At 39.0% G+C, this 16,561-nt stretch overlaps 1 long non-coding RNA gene across 2 annotated transcripts in view; it reads right to left on the reverse strand.

The window, feature by feature from the left end:
• Window positions 1-1,587: 1,587 nt before the first annotated feature.
• The window catches only part of LOC102490333 (uncharacterized), a 56,758-nt gene continuing 41,784 nt past the window's right edge, over window positions 1,588-16,561 (reverse strand). For both annotated transcript variants that reach the window (XR_003549967.1, XR_003549968.1), the window contains one exon: window positions 1,588-1,965. This is a non-coding gene — a long non-coding RNA (uncharacterized LOC102490333). The remainder of the gene's footprint in view (window positions 1,966-16,561) is intronic.

Genomic DNA, 16,561 nt, shown 5'->3' on the forward strand with positions numbered 1-16,561 from the left:
TCCCTATTAGAAGTCAAGAAAATATGTTTTCAATTAGACTAGAAACTGATGGCCCCGTAATCAGAGGAACATTATGTGTAAAATAAATTGCACACTGTTCCCAACAACTGTTCTGCCACTGTTGCTTAAGAAATGAGGTATTCAACGGCAGATTGTCTTCGGAAAATACTTGTGGTGCCCTACTCTGGAAGTGTGTGTCTCTCTTCACCATCTCTCTCCTCTGTTTCTCTGAACTGTGATCCAGCCAGTTTTAATAAAGTCTGATCTAGGCTAGATACGTGGTGCCAAAATACACTAAAAAAAAATGGGTTAAGGGCTACAGGAGAACACCTTCATACAGAGCACGTTTAATAGTTCAGTAAGGGCCAGACAGTGCCACAGCAGTAACTCTACACTCTGCAAGGGTGACACACATAGGAAGGTTTTGGGTTCAAGTCTGGAGACCTCCTTGAATATGCTGTGTATACATACCCATAAACGTGGAGCTGGCTAAGGCTCTCAGGCACTGGACTGTGGCTTCAAGGACCCATTGGGGGAGCAATCTCTCTCTCCCTCTTTCTCTCCTCCCTTCACTGGTTCTTGGAAGAAACAATAAAATAAACTTTAAAAATTAGTTCAGTGGGGACCAGCAGATGGTGTAGCCTTTACATTGCTGGACTCTTACATGACCGACCATGGTTCAGGTCCTGGGTCTAGTGGCTTGAAAATCATGCTGGGTGGGGCTGGCAGGTGGTGTGGTGGTTATAAGCACTGGACTTCCACGTGGCCAACTGCGGTTTGAGTCCCGGACCCGGCAACTTGCTTTTTCACTTTCTCTCACCTTCTCTCTCTCTCTTGCTCTATCCTTCTCTGATCAAATTTTTAAAAAGAAAGTTAAATAAAATAAATCTTAAAAAAAAAAGAAAAGAAAAGAAAATCATTCTGGGTACTTGTGTGTGTGTGTAATCAAGATGCTGGGAAGAGAATGGAGAAAGGATTGCAGTGTGGTCAGCTCCCAGGGAGGTGATTTCTCACTTTCCCTCTCACTGTCTCTGTCTCTCTGTCTCCTATGAGCACACATGCCATAAGGCAAAAACCTCTAAAAAAATAAAATTGGTTCAGTAGAGAAAGTAAGCTCAGAGAGCACTAATTTAATTCAATTTGAATGCATCACAGGTTCTCATATAAATCCACTAATAAATCAATGATTTTTTACTTTTTAATTTTTTGTATTTTTTTTTAGGATTGTGCCATAGGATATGTATGTTCACTAGAGAGAGAGAGAGAGGGAAAGTGAGAAATCCTTCCCGAGGTAGCACAGCCACACTATAATCCCTTCTCCTCCCAGGATTTTGGGCATGCATGCACACACATTCAGAGTGATTTTCAAGTCACTGGGTCTGGGATTTGAACCATGGTCGGCCATGTGAGAGTCCAATGCTTTCACCACCATGCTACTTGCTGGTCCCAATCAGTGAAGTTCTGCAAACAGATACCCACCTAAATGAGAAAATGTTTGTTAAACAAATAAACAAGACAACATAAAAGCAGCATCCTTAGAGTTAACATTTATTGTATACTGAAAATACATAAAATCATGATTTCACGGTGTGATATTATGACAGGCCTTTTGAGATTATTATGTATAGACCTTGACTATGTCCAGCATACTAAGGCAGTCAGATAAGATAATTTTTAAAAGATAGTTCAATTTCCTAAAATATCCTTATAAAAAAACTAACGTTATAGATTCATATGTCCAAATAAATCATCTTTAGCTTATGCATAACTGTATAAGTCTTTGAATATGCAATGGCGCTTCCTCTGCCCTCCCTCCTGGATAAGGATGTGTTTGAGCCACCATTAATCACACATGAAACAGGAAACCTTCAGGTTTGAGTTCCGGTCTGGTAGAATTGTCCTTTCAGCCGTCCAGCGTGGCGATAACTGCCGCTGCATTTGCCATACTGCCCAGTCGTGGAGCCACTGCAAAGATGATGTCAGGCATTTGATGGAGCATTAGCAAGTCATGAGCAACTTCTTCCCCCTTCTAAAATAAGGCATCATAAGCTTTTACATATCACTTAGCTCAGTGTTAGGTCAAATTTTTATACACAATAGTCTTCCTACTGGGGGGGCCAGCAGGTGGAGTATGGTTAAGGGTGCTGGACTCCCACATGGGTGACCATGGTTTGAGTCTCAGACTTGGCGGTTTGCTTTCTCACTGCTCCCCTCTTCCCACTCTGTTCCTCTCTGATCAAATTAAGATAAATAAATAAATAATGTTAAATTAAATAATTCTTTTTAAAAAAATAGTCTTTCTACTGGGATTGTTTCAAGATTAAGAATTGCAGGACTGTGGGCCACGGAGTGGCATAGTGATTAAGGTGCTGGACTCACACGTGGCTGACCAGCCTCGAGTCCTGGACCCAGGTAGCTTGAAAATCATGCTGGGTGTGCATATGTGTGTGCTCAAAATACCCAGAGGACAATGGAGGAGCATGGCCATCCCCGCTGGGGGTTGATTCATCACTTTCTCTGTCTTGACAAGCACAAGAGTCCTATGGCAAAAACCTAAAAAATAAAATAAAATTGCACTACCGTGATTAGGAAGACGTCTTATGCTGGTTAAGGGGCCTCTGTGATTAGGCCTGAGCCCCATTTATTACGTATTATGTAATTATAACAATTATACAACAGTACGTTAAACTTTGGAAAGTAATTTATATAAAAATATTGGAAATAGAACTTCCTCACTTAAATTAATTCCTGGGGATATTTTCCATATTATTAAGTGAATAATTAAATGTAATCCAAGATAAGGGATACATGTTCTAAGAATTCAGAAGAGAAGAATTTTATGAACACAGATGCCAACATAATAAACTTGTAATGCCATTTCTCTATCTCAGGGACTTAATCTCTGTATCCAAGAAATGGGACAATCTTTTTGTTTGATTCTTCTGTAGAGAGAACCCCAAATGGCTCACCCAGAGCAGAGCCTCAGAACGCCATCTTTCTAGTTGATAGAGCTGCTGGTTTACAGCACAGTAAGTAGGACATAACAGAATGTAGGAAATGGTTATCTTAAGAAAGATAAACTAGGGGCCAGCAAGTGGTGTGGTGGTTAAGACAGTGGACTCCCATGTGGCTGAATGTAGTTTGAGTCCAACACCTGGTGGCTTGTTTTCTCATTTTCCCTTTCTCTCGCTCTCTCTCTCATGAGTGCACATGCCCTATAGAAAAATTAAAATAACAATAATAAATAAAATTAAATAAATAAATTTTAAAGGATAAAACAATTGACCTATAAATCCTAATTTTAACCTCCTGACACATAATACTCATAGTCAAGACTAAAAGGATGCATTAATTCATCAAAAAAAAAATTTAGAAGTTTTGCCATAGGGTGCATGCACTCACTGGAGAGAGAGTGAGACAGAGACAGTAAGAAGGAAAGTGAGAAATCACCTACTGAAGGGGTTACCATTCTTTAATCCTTTCTCCTCCATTCTCTTCCTGGGATCATGCACATGCAAGCACACATACCCAGAGTGATTTTGAGGCCACCAGGTCCAGGACTTGAACCTGTGGGAGTCCAGCAATGTGACCATGATGCCATCTGCTGGCCCCAATTCATCAAATTTTAAAGTTAGCAGCAATGAACCAACAGCTATACTTAATTAAGTTGATATTTCACAATTCTGATAGAATAATTTTGAGTACTAGTTCTCCTACTAACTTAAAAACATTGCATAATTGTCTTAGGATTCGTATTCCTTCTATAATCATAGACTAACAACATAGGTAAATTGGTAAACACTTATTATTTTAATATCCTTATTTTATAGATGAGATAAGTGAGTCTTAGAGAGAATACCTGGTTAGAGATCAGAAATATGTAGGTTTTCTCTAGAATTTTTTTCACTTAAGATAATAAAAAACTAAAATGTAATTTCTCCACCATTGATTTACCACTATTACAGTGCCTATCTTTGTAGAACATATGTATGTAATTTATCCCTGGATTATAATTTTCTGTAATACAGAGGGCACATTCTATGTGGTTTTCTTTCTAGAAATAGGAAGACTGGGTTGATGACAACTCAAGTAAGTAAAAACCAGCATGACGACACATGCATTATTTTCTGAGCTCTGGCAGTGACTTATTTTCTGACATTGTAGAGGCTTTCTGGTTTCTCTAAACTTCATGTTAACTGATTTGAATAATAATTATCATAATGGTTAACATTTATTGAAATATTAACTGTATGCCATGCACTCTAATATATATTCTAGTATGTCCAAACAATCCTGAAAATTAAGAGGCAGAGTCCCCATTTTATAGAGGAAGGTGAGAATCAGGGGCTGTAAATGATTTACTGAGGTCAACGACAAGAAAGAGGCTGCCTTGATCTGAGCCCACACCTCTCTGCTGCTATAGCCCATGCTTTCATTACATTTCAACACCCCTAGTTTATACCAGGTGTCATGATCATGTGTCTTCCCTTTTAGAGAAGTAATATTCCATCTTGTGCTTTATTATTTCATTCATTACTGTATAGGAACAACAATGGTAAATATTACTTACTTACAATGTACCAAAATGTTTTAAGTGTCATATAGAGCTTGGGTTAATGACAGAACATGTAACAAAATAATAATAATAAAATAAATAGAAGTATAACACTAGTCTCTTCCTTTAGTGAGCTTTATTTTATTGTGCTGAAAAATCTGGAAATGGCCAGCAATGGTGTGATAGTGTTGATAAAAATGCTCAGTGATGCAGTCCCACAAGAAGGTCCTGGGTTCACATCCCAAGGTCTTCCTGTACATGTTGAGTGCATAAATATGCCTGTGATTCTGACTGGCCCAGCCTGGGGTGGATTGTGGCATGAAAACTTTGTTGAGGGTGTGTTTTGAGAGGTTATTTCCTCATCCAAAGGGTGGATCTAACAGAAGACTCAAGGCACTGATGTCATGTTGTTTATTGTTGAGTTTAGGGTAGGCTTGCAAATTCCATAGCGGTACTCGCAAGCACCTCCTCCCTCTTGAAGCTTATAATATGCCTGGAGAACAGTTGGAAGTGCTTCATCCCACTTGGAACTCATAACATGGAACTGAGTTGAGCCAAGTCAAGGCCATGCCAAGCCAAGTTCATCAGGGCTGACCTAGCAGAACCAAGGCCTAGCTAGCTAACTAGCCAGGTGCTCCCTTTCTTTTAAAAGGACTGCAGACAATGATGGCTCATTGCCAAAACCAAACTGTTCCATGTGCACACGTACATTACATTAAATGGTGTAAAGCAGCAAAATCATAATTACATAACAAATGCACAAGCCACACTACAACTAATAATGTAAGTTGTTTACCCTGTGGCCTTCAAACATGATAAGATAGGAGATGAGGGAGCCAGACTAATCTTGATTCCATTTTATCTACATGGTCTCTCTCTCTCTGTTTCTTGCTCATGAAACAAATAAATAAAATAAAAAAAATATATACTAGTCCCATAGCCTAGTTTTTATGGAAACAATCTCACATGGCTGACTACAATTAAAGCCCCTGTCCCGCAGCTTGAAAAACATGCTAGGTGTGTGTGTGTGTGTGTGTGTGTGTGTGTGTGTGTGCACCTGAAATGCTGACAAGATCGAGAAATGGAGAAGGCCTTCAGTGTGTGTGTGTGTATGTGTGTGTGTGTCTGTGAGCACCTGAAATGTTGACAGGATGGAGAAATGGAGTAGAAGGCCTTCAGTGTGACCATGCCCTATTGGAAAGTGCTTTCTCCCCTATCCCACGCTCTCCTTCTCTCTCTGTCTCTTAGCCTTCTGCTAATTATACATTAACAAATAATAAGCAAAAGAATATTAGAAACTAACTTGTGTTTAATAAAGACAACATGAGATGAATGTATTGTGGTGTCTAAAACAAGTCTGTCACAGCCTGTGCCCTCATCTTGGTTCCTCCCTGTTACTATCAGAGTCGTCTCCAGGGGTTCCTTGGTGCCCTCTATGGATATAATCACCACCCCACTGCACAGAGTGATGATGACATTCAAGTGTGGGTGATGTGTGTGAAAGTCCAACTTAAATAAAACATAGAAGTGGATACCAAACCGTTTAACATTTAAACTCTTAGTGATTTCTGAAAAAATGTCAGTGTATGTTAATGCTACATTGTGAGGATTATGTAAACTGATATGCTCTTTACAACTGATGAGTGAGGATGACTATCATCCAGGTAGTATATATATATTTTTCTTCTGGAGAGGTTATTTTTTGCTGTAGGGCACGTGTACTTGCCAGATAGAGAGAGACAGGGAGACAGAAAGCGAGAAATCACCCCCCAGGGGGAATGGACATGCCACAATCCCTTATCCTCCATTATTCTCTTGGGATCTTGGGCATGCACGCACACTCACCCAGTATGAGTTTTAAGCCACCGGGTCCGTGACATGAACCGTGGTCGACTACGTGGGAGTCCAGTGACATAGCCATTATGCTAACTGCTGGTCCCAATATATATATATATTTTGGAGAGATTTTTGACATAGGGTGCATGTGCTAGCCAGACAGAGAGAGACAGAGAGACAGAAAGTGAGAAATCACCACCCCCCACCAGGGGGATGGCCATGCCTCAATCCCTTCTTCTCCATTCTCCTCTCGGGATCTTGGGCATGCACGCACACACACCAGCATGAGTTTTAAGCCACCGGGTCCGAGACACAAACTGCAGTCGACCACATGGGAGTCCAGCGACATAGCCATTACGCTAACTGCTGGTCCATCCAGGTAGTATATTAACCACCTAAATATAACTCTCTCCCTGAAAGTAACTTTGCTCTTATTGAAGAGCAACTAGTAATAAAAATTCCTCCTATTCTCATGATGACTCAGGGTCAAGAAAATGGAGTCTTACTTCTGCAACAAGAGATATTGCACAGATTCATGGCACCTTACAAACACAGGGACTAGTTATCTCCTGGGCTGTGTGCTATGTCATAAGGGATAAGCATCTGGAGACAGCATTTCACAGAGAAAGCTCTGAAGGAGAGAGAATGCTTAAATTTCAGCACTATGAAGAACAGTTATTGAAGAAGGAGAGAATAAAGAATCCCAGAGGTTTATATTAAAAATTCTAGCAACTGCATTGAATACACAAGAGACTTATTCTGTACAACAGAGGACTCAGCAATGAAGGGGGAAACATAAATGTAACCAGAGAGAGAGACACTTCAGAGACTCCTGCCTAATAAGTCCCACTAGTTCCAGAAAGGGGAAAAAGAAAAATCAACATAAATGCTGAATTAAAATACTAATACTAATTACAGTTGGAATATATATTTATAGTTGAGTTAATAATTGTCTAGTAAAGAATGAGTACTTTGGGCCAGCCAGTGCCATAGTGGTTAAGGCAGCTGAGTTCCACATGACCAGCTGCATGGTTTGAGTCCTGGACCTGGTGATTTGAAAAACACTCCAGGCACATGTGCACGCATGCTCGAAATCCTGAGAGGAGAAATGGAGAAGATATTGCAGTGTGGCCATCCTCCCCTGAGGTGTACTTTATCACTGTCTATGTGTCCCTCTCCAGAGAGTAATGAGCAAAGTCTTGGATTTAAAGAAAATTAAGTATCATTAAAATAGTCATATAGGGACCAGCAGATGACATAGGAGTTACATCAGTGGACTCCTGCATGGTTGACCATGGTTCAAGTCTTGGATCTGGAGGCTCGAAACTCCCACCAGGTGCATGTGTGTGCTTGGCCAAAATCCTGAGAGGAGAATGGAGGAGAAGGGATTCTGGTCTAGCCATCCTCCCTGGGGGCTTGCTTTCTCTCTTTCTGTCTCTTTGTCTCTCTGATAAAAACGAGTGCCCTACAGCAAAAAAACTCTCTTGGGACCAGCAGTTAGCATAATGGCTATGTTGCTGAACTCCCATGTAGTCGACTGCGGTTTGAAGCCTGGACCCGGTGACTTAAACTCACGCCTGGTGTGTGTGTGTGCGTGCCCAAGATCCTAGGAGGAGAATGGAGGAGAAGGGATTGTGGTGTGGCCATCCCCCTTGGGGGGTGATTTCTCACTTTCTATCTCTCTATCTCTCTCTGTCTTTCTGGCGAGCACATGCACCCTATAGCAAAAACCTTTCCAAGAAAAAAAAATTCTCTTAAAAAAATATAGTCATATATACTAGGTACAACCCAAAAGAGAAATTTCGTCAAGTTTGGTACCCAGGTCAATAAATAGTAGCTTTCCCATTACAGAATGATAATTTGCTTATTCTATGTCACATATTAAGAAAATGCTTTGAAAACTGTTACTATTGATCACATACAATTAAGAACCATTCAAGTTTTTCTCATTTAATTTTATGACATCTCCTTGAGAGGGGTACAATCATTCTAGCCCTTTACTGATGAGGAAGTTGAGACTTCCTGTGATTCTATCCCTTGTCTAAGATCATATGCACAGCAAGAAGCATGCAGGGGTTCGAACCAGGTGTTCTGACTCCAGAATGTGGGCTATTGATACCGCGTGGTTGGATTTCTCACTATTCTTATCTCGCTCATGGAAAAGAATAAGTGCATTTTTTTCTAGATGAACACAGAGTTCTGGGCAGAGAGCCAGGGCTTCAGTTTGCAGCAATGCCTCTATTCCCCTTATCCAGACAGCTTCTTTTTCTTTCTGCAGAGCTATTGATGAGTGAGCACATTGTCTTTGGTTTTATAGCTGGTGAACATTGAATAAGATATTCTCAGATATAGACTTGCGCTTTATCATGGAATGGAAATGATTGCTGCACAGCAGTCAAGTATGTGAACACTGTTTCAGAGTCCTGTCATCTATCCAGTCAAGTAGTGATTTTTCAGTTTCTTTAGGATTTCCATAAGACTAGACCAGGAAATGCACACTTTATCTGGTTTTAGTCAATAAAAGATCGCCAGACAGAAACTTCTCAAATACATCAGGCCACATTTTTCATTGCTAACTCTGCCTTGTTCTAATTCTGCACATGTCCCAAGGTAAAGATTCCCAAAGAGAAAAATTAGACATACTAATTAATTTCCTTAAAAGTATGTTGATTTGTCGAATATATTCACACAAAATCTTGGGTGAATATATTGATATTCTTTTAGGTTGGAAATAAACTCTATTGATCGATCATTTATCAGGAAATATTGTTGGAAGCCAAGGCCTCATTCACAGACTTAACTGCTTCCACTCCACTCTCTTTCTTTAAAGTATTTATTCTCAGTAGCTTTCTAGTGTTTTCTTCCTAGGAATTCTCAACCCAGCCTGGGTACGGATTGGAATGTGGTCTACTGTTAGTCACCTTGTGTCGCCCACCGTATGTATATGCACAACCAACCCTTCATGCTGCTCCCAAAACAGACAGTTTATAAGTCTATTTTATCATGAATGGACTCAGAAATTGATAAATTGGCTTGGACTATGGTGATACTCAGATGAAAAGAAGTAAACATATTAAAAGGATGACCCTTAGTATGAGCCTGACATTGGCTAATGACTGTACAAAACATTTGTTTTTTTAAATCCTCACAAACTCCTGCTCTTGCAGCATTGACTCATACCTGTCTCCTTGTCAACCTGCTCTCAACTTAAGCTTGCAACATGACCACTACTCCAAACCCTTTGTCTCTTGACTATCCTGCTTTATTTTCACATCACAATCTGAACACACTAGCTCACTTATTTACTTGTTAATTATCTTTCTCTTATCCACAGTCACTAAACTAAGAGACCTAAAAGCTATTATGTAGCAGCTGGGTGAACTCAACCAAGTTTTTTAGCATGGTTAAGTTTCAGTGAGCATATGTGCAAAATTAGAATAATAACCACTGTTGTAAAGATTAAAGTAATGATGTTTGTAAAGCTGTGAACTGGGATGGTATATATTCAGGACCATTTCTCACTTTTGTCCTATTTTGATATAGTAAACAGTCTTTTCACTGGTTTCACATTTAGAATATGTCCAAAGCCCCTATGACCTTGCATGATCTGGCTGTTATCTGCCTTTCAGATTTCATGTTATAGCACCCTCTTCTTCTCCCACACTGACCTGCTCTGTTCCTCAAATATAAAAAGTCCTTACCAAACATTTTCACGTAATTTTCTATTGTTTATCTTTTGCTTGCCACTTAAGGAAAAGTGGAAATAAACACATTTATTAAAAAAAACTAAACAGTCTAACGATGAGATAAATTTCTGGACACAGATATTTAATGAAGAGTGAATTAAACAGAGGAGGTGAAAGACAGGAAGAATGAGTGAATTGGCAGACATCTGGGAATACTGCATTACTGGGAAAAGAAATGGAAACTCGAAAGGAGCAGTGGAGGTGTCATGTGTAGAAAGAAATTCCTCAATAGTTCTCATAATAATTGAGAAACAAGGAGGATGGAGATATGTTCACATTCCAAGCAGCCTTGAAGAAGAGTTTTTCATACTGGAGGAGCATACTATATAAAATTATAATATAAAGTAAATCCACATCCATACATGCTTCAATGAAGTTATGGAATCTCAAAGACAAAAATGAATCTGAAAGTCGTCAGAGATAATAGACAGGTTACCCTCAAGAATCGACAATTAGGCCAAAAGCAGGTCTCACTGAACAGAGCAGAGCTTACCTAAGTGAGGGAGAACAGAGTAAGAAACATTTTGATACATACACAGATTTTTCACTAACTAATCTAGTACAGTGTTTATTTCAGAAATAAAAAGAAAAAGGGTTAGATTTCAAACATCTCAATGGATAGAAAAAGAATGGATTTATACGTGATGTTGATCATTATTAATGGGTATAGGATTTGAAAACAAATAAAACTGAATGTGGTTAGAACAAAGCATAAATAGAAGGTTACGGATTAAAACTATAGTAACAACTTTAGGACCAGTCAGATTAACAGTGATCAAAGATCTTGCCAATATAGGAACTTGGCCAGCACCTATGAAAATATTCATTCTTAGAGTGGGATTTAATTGAGACAATTTCTGTAGGCTACAGGAGATTATTGTTCAAAAATTTTAATTGCCTTATTATTTTTTCTAACAGAGTATACATCCCTATCTGAAACTAGGCCACTCATATGTTTGCTTACTTGTTCATTTTCTATCTCTCCCTCCTCTCCACTAAATCCTAAACTCCAGGAAGGTGGAGATTTGATTTGTTGTTTTACTGTCCCTCAATCGGTGTTAGTGTAGTTCATGGTACAAACCCATTCTCAATTTAAATGTTGTCTTGACTTTCTCTGTTGCTGCAGCCAACACTCGTTATTATAGTGCCTTATTTTACTTGATAGCATTTCTACTAATCAAAAATGTCATAGCTTGTATTCGCTTCTATGTATATTATCTGTCTTGCTCCAGGAGAACAGAAGTTGGACAGAGCAGGGCTTGGACCACGTAGATCACTGCTCAACGGCCAAGGTCAGAATGGCCAGGAGAGAATCCAATGCTATTTTCTGAATAAGTGAAGAAATGAACAAAAGGGCTCAAAAGTGTTATCAGTATAAACAAATGCACAAACAAGAAGGTCACAAAATTTACAGCATTCTGATAGCACTGGCCCCATCTCCCTTAGGAGGTGGTAGACACCACTAGCACTTTGTAGTTTCTTCTAAGGAGTGCCTCACAGAACTCTCCTTTCCTTCTACTCAGCCTGAGTTAAGAACAACGAGGTTCCTACTTTCCAGTATGAGGATGCAGCAAGGCAGAGAATAAATAGCATCCCTAGCCTCTCTAGAGAACAATCTGAATTTCTGAAAACCGTTCACTGAGCTCACTGCAGTTCAGTACATCACACAAGGTATAGATTTTTTTCTTTTAAGAGTCTAAATATTATATCTCATAGTAATTCTTCTTTTATGTTTCTCTTGGGATTAAAAGATAATCTATCTTTATGTCATATAGGAGTGGTGACGTATAAACATGTTTCTTTTTAAAGATATCATTCATAGGGACCAGCAGGTGGCATGGTAGTTAAGCCGCTGGACACTCCCATATGGCTGACCATGGTTCAAGTCCTGGACCTGGTGGCTTACATTCTCATTTTCCTCTCTCTCTCTGTGTCTCTCTCTGGTCAAATTAAAATGAAGGAATAAATGAATAAATAAATAAATAAATCTTAAAAAAAAAGATATCATTCATAGAGTTACAGTTGTGTTTATTTCTTCTCTACCCTATAATAGACATGGATTATTTAGTAAAGTATGCATATATGTAATAAGGAATATAAAAATATATATTATATTCTTTCAATTAATATTTTCTTCTAAAATAACTTTTTATTTGCTATAGATTATATCTTGATATTGCCTTTGGAAATAAGTAGACCTTTTCTCTTATAGTAATTTTACATTTACATAAAAATTGAACAGAAATTACAGGAAGGTCCCATAAACTCTTTTCCTACCCCTGTATCCACAGTTTCCTTCATTGTAAGTATACCCCTTGTGTGGGTGTGGCACATTTGTTGACATTGATGATCTAATATTGATACATTATTATAAACTCAAGGCCATAGTATACATTAGAGTTTACTCCGTGTTGACTAGTTCTGTGGAAGTTTCCAAGTGCACATGGTCCACCATTATGTCCATAATATTGTATGTAATAAGATGAATAATCCATAAAATCCACAATTACAGCATATAGACTAATTTTACTGCTCTAAAAGTTCCATGTGTACCACCTATTCATACCTCCTCCCATTTCAACCCTGGAAGCTACTGATTTTTTTTTTTTTTGAGAGATTTTCACTGTAGGGCGCGTGCGCTCACCAGACAGACAGAGAGAGACATAGAGACAGAAAGCGAGAAATCACCCCCCAGGGGGGATGGTCACGCCTCAATCCCTTCTCCTCCATTCTCCTCTTGGGATCTTGGGCACGCATGCACACGCGCCCGGCGTGAGTTTTAAGCCACCGGGTCCGGGACACGAACCGCGGTCGACTACGTGGGAATCCAGCGACAAAGCCATTACGCTAACTGCTGGTTCCCGAAGCTACTGATTTTTTAAAATATCTTTATAGTTTTGCCTTTCTAAAGCTTCATATTGTTGCAATCAAATATCAAATAGTATATAGTCTTTTCAGACAGTCTTCTTTCATTTAGCAATATACATTGAAAGTCCCTCCATGTCTTTTCATGATTTTATAGCTAATTTCTCTCTCTCTGTCTTTTTATAGAAATTTTTTGCTATAGGGCACACGTGCTTGCCAGAGAGAGAGAGAGAGAGAAATCACCTCCACTACCCCATGGGAGAATGGACACACTGCAATCCCTTCTCTCCACTTTCCTCTCAGGATTTTGGGCATGTATGCACATGCGCCTGGCATGAGTTTTAAGATGCTGGGTCCAGGACTTGAACTGTGTTCAACTACATGGGAGCCCAGTGACATAACCATTATTCCATCTGCTGGTCCCCCTTTTCTTTTCTTTTCTTTTCTTTTCTTTTCTTTTCTTTTCTTTTCTTTTTCCTTTTCCCTTTTCTTTTCTTTCTTTTTTCTTTTCTTTCTTTTTTTAATGAGACAAAAAGAGGGAGACAGAAATGGAAAATGAGAGAGAGAGAGTACAGATAGGTATCCTTGACATGGTCTCACCTTCACAGGAATCTGTGGCAATCCCCCTTCCCCATCCTCTCAATTAACTAGGATTATAGGCACCCTGTATTTATATGCAACCATGCCGGCATGTTGGAATTGGCCCAGAAACTAAAACCCAGCCTCCTATGTGGCTTCCATCTCCGCAAGTGGTGTTGCAACACTCATGCATGGCTGGACTGCTAATTTCTTTATCTCTTTCTTTTCTTTTTTTTCTTTCTTTCTCTCTTTCTGTTTCCTTATTCTTTGAGAAATTTTTGCTTTTATGGTGCATATGCTTATGGCAGAGACAGAGAGAAAGAAAGTGAGAAATCATCCCCCATAGTGGATGGCCATGCTCCAATCCCTTCTCCTCTATGCTCAGGATTTGAAGCAAGCACACACATGCACCCAGGGTGAGTGCCAGGTCTTGGGCTTGAACCACTTTTGGCCATGTCAGACACCAGAACCTTAACTGCTCTGCCACTGGCTAGTCCTAATTTTTTAAAAAAACATGTTTATTTATTTATTTGTAAGGTTTTTGCTATAGAGCAAGTGCACTCACTGGAGTGAGACAGAGAAAGAGAGAAAATGAGAAATCACCCTCCAGAGGGCATGACTATGCTGCAATCCTTTCTCCTCCATTCTCTTCCTGGGGTTTTGGCCATGTACATGCATCGCCCTGGTATATGATTTTCAAGCTGTCACATCTGGGCCTTGAACCACAGCTGGCCATGTGGGAGTCTAGTGCCTTAACCACTATGCTATCTGTGGACCCCAGCAATTTTTTAGTACTAATTTCTTTATCTATTGTCTGGATGTACCAGTTGATTTATTCATTCATCTACAGAAGAATATCTTAGTCACTTCCAAATTTGGGCAATTATGATCAAAGTTGCTGTAAACATCCTTGTGTAGCTTTTTAAAGACATATCTATCTCATTTGGGTAAATACCTAGAAGACATAAGGAAATATCAAACTGTCTTCGCAAGTGGCTGAACCACTTTGCATTCCCACCAGCAATGAATGAGAGTTCCTGTTGCTTCACAATCTCACCAGCATTTGGTGTTGTCAGTACTGGGAATTTTAGGCATTATAGTAGATCTGTCTACTGCATTGTTTTCATTTGAAATTCTCTAATGATATATAATGTTGAGAATTACTTTGTATGATTATTTGCCTTCTATATATCTTCTTTGATAAGGTGTCTGTTCAGATCTTCTGTCAACTCTGTAACTGGGATGGTTTTTGTGTTGCTGTTGAGTTTTAATCACAGCTCTTTGTATATTTTGGATTTTAGTTATCAGCTGTGTGATACATATTTTAAAAACATTCTTTCCCAGTCTGTGGCTTTTCTTTTCATTTTCTGAACAGTGCATTTTGCAGAGCAGACGTTTTTAATTTTAATGATGTCCAATGTATCAGTTTTTTTCTTTCATAAATCTTGCCTTTGATGTTTTATCTAAGAAGTCATTGCCAAATTCCAAGTTCACTTCGCTTTTCTGTTGTGTCAAGGACACTTTATAGTTCTGCCTTTTATATTTAGTTTTCTGACCCATTTTGAGAGAATATTTGTGAAGTGTTCAGATTTACTGTTTGCATGTGGATATTCACTCTTATTTCACTGATTGAAAATTTCTTTATCCCTGTTGGAGGATTATATGGGCTGAAATTGCTGTGGTTGATTGTTGTAGGTTTCCATTTGAGCCATTTTGTAAGTTAAATGTGAATATGATTGGCTTCAACATGTTAAGGAATTTTAAGTCTAGACTGTGTGTATATAAAAACAACTTTATCACTTTTTAATTAAATTGGGTCTCTTTGTCCTCAAGTCAAATGAGATCATCTTAACCCCTGTTTACCAGGTCACTTAGATAATGGATTCTGTCAACTTTTTCACTGTAAGCAATTGGAAACAAAATGATGGAACTTTGAAAAGGCTGTGAAAAATGAAACCGAAGTACGACTTTATTTTGGGGTAATAAAAATTGAAGTTCATGCATAGTTTTTTTCATAATATGCATCTTTCCTGCACTTTTGAAAACCCCTCCATATTGGTTTGTTAACTTCCCTTACTACTTTTATCCCAACTAGAGACTACTCTTGAGAATCATGGATTATCCTCAATGGTATTTAAATATTGATTCCAAACTTAATACCAGTTGGATTTCAGGGACTAAACTGGGCAGGGAACAAAGTATCCTCAGTGGGACTGAGGACAAGTTTCCCCTTTACATGGAATAGCACTAAGACAATGGTGGGGTGTATAGGGGGAAAGATCAGCTGATGGCATAATGGTTACATGGCTGGACTCCCACATAGTCAACTGCAGTTTTGAGTCCTGGACCCGGGAGCTTAAAACTCACACCGAGTGATGTGTGTGTGTGCCCAAGATCCCAAAAGGGGAATGGAGGAAAAGAGATTGCAGTGTGGCAATCCCCTTGGGGGTGACTTCTTGTTTTCTGTTCTTCTGTCTCTCTGGTGAGCACACATGCCCTATAGCAAAAATTTCTCTATTAAAAACAAAAATAAAAAGGCACAGGTGGAGAACAAGAGGACTTTGGTGAGACTCCATTGCTGTGATACTCCATTACTTTGACCTTCTCATGTTAAATCCCAGTAGGACACAACCAATGAGAAATTGAAGATAGGAAGCTCATCATACATATCCTACTGTTGGTATCTAGAATTCTTTTTTTATTCTCCCTTATTTTATTATACTGGTATATAAAACTGGTTTATGAAAATTATAGTTTTTCATACTGATAAATCATGGAAAATATATGCCTATGTACACTGTCCCTGCCTGTTTTTTAATGACAGCTAAATGAGTATTACTCACAAGGCATTTGCCTTGAGGCCATAAAAGAGTACTGATTGATCATGGAGTCCATAAGGTGTTGAATGCTGTGTCTAACTCCATGGTTACCACAGGACTTCACTTCATCTTTCTGGTGTTCATTTTCTAGTGCTCCACTT

The sequence above is a fragment of the Tupaia chinensis genome, unplaced genomic scaffold, assembly GCF_000334495.1.
Source record: "Tupaia chinensis unplaced genomic scaffold, TupChi_1.0 Scaffold000340_1, whole genome shotgun sequence".
NCBI lineage: Eukaryota > Metazoa > Chordata > Mammalia > Scandentia > Tupaiidae > Tupaia > Tupaia belangeri.